Source organism: Chiloscyllium plagiosum, unplaced genomic scaffold (assembly GCF_037043375.1).
Source record: "Chiloscyllium plagiosum isolate Xiang-an unplaced genomic scaffold, Cpla_swu_hap1 HiC_scaffold_35, whole genome shotgun sequence".
In the NCBI taxonomy this organism is placed as follows: domain Eukaryota; kingdom Metazoa; phylum Chordata; class Chondrichthyes; order Orectolobiformes; family Hemiscylliidae; genus Chiloscyllium; species Chiloscyllium plagiosum.
The window spans coordinates 48027271-48028389 of record NW_028270173.1 but is presented as its reverse complement, the minus strand read 5'-3'; the positions used below and the strand labels follow the sequence as shown (position 1 = coordinate 48028389).

The 1119-nt window shown below is 51.3% G+C and overlaps 1 pseudogene; it reads left to right on the top strand.

Moving 5' to 3' along the window:
- The first annotated feature begins 390 nt into the window (after positions 1–390).
- On the top strand, positions 391–528 carry LOC122544978 (U1 spliceosomal RNA; annotated as a pseudogene).
- Positions 529–1119: the final 591 nt, after the last annotated feature.

Genomic DNA, 1119 nt, shown 5'->3' with positions numbered 1-1119 from the left:
GGAGGATCATCAACTCGGTGAAGGACGCTCTCTGGGCGGTCCGAAACCTGCTGATCTTCCAGCTGAAGGAGGTGACCCCGACTGAGTGTTGCAGACTGGCACATTCCAAGGCCCAGGACTACGTGTTGAGGGACGCGCTGAAGCTTGGGGCAGCTGCTGCCAAGGCGCGGTGGGGAAAGACCACTGTGTAACATCTGCCTGCCTAATGAAGAACAGGGGGCCCGCGCAGTCATTTGGGCTCCGCTGGCGTCTGAGCTCAATGTAATCGCATCAACCTGTAAATAAAAATGATTACACTGTCTCGATACGCAAAGAAATGGAATGTGTACATGTGTGTGACATGTCCAGTTGTATAGATCAAAGTATTTATGAATAAAGTATATTTTTGAAATAAAAAATGGGTGGTGCTCCCAGGACGAGGCTATCCCATTGCACTTCGGGTGTGCTGACGCCTGCGATGTCCCCAAATGCGGGATACTCGACTGCAAAATTTGTGGTAGTGGGGGACTGCGTTCGCGCTCTCCCCTGATTTACAAACCAATGGCAGAATCTGAATTGCGGTTTTTCTGGAGGCAGTGCTGTTATGCTGCGGCTTGTCTTGTCACTGCTACGTTAACACCCAAGTTTGCTCGGGTAGTCTTTGGTATACCTTTCTTCCCTCTCCAAGCAAGAGCCGTCCTAACTTTAAAACCGTTAAGCCCATCAAACCTCTGCTGCATATACGACCATTTCCCTCTATTTCCTCACTATATCTCTCAACATGCTGCTTAACCACCTTCCCTCTTAACTGCTCTCAGTCACCATCTGCTCCATGTCTTACCACCGTTTGCTTCTTTGCCAACCTATCAAGCAAGGGCACCAACACCCTGAGCTACAAAGTGCAAACTCCAGCCCACCTCACGCCTGGGGGGAGCAATGCCTCATCTTCCGCCTTCGGACCCTCCAACCACACAGCATCAATGTTGACTTCACCCGTTTCCTCATCTTCCCACCCCCACCTCATCTCAGACCTGACCCTCCACTTGACTTGTCCCACCTGTCCATTTCCTTCCCACCTATCCACTCCACACTGACCTATCCCCATCAATGCTCCCCAACCCCCACCCACTTGCATGTACC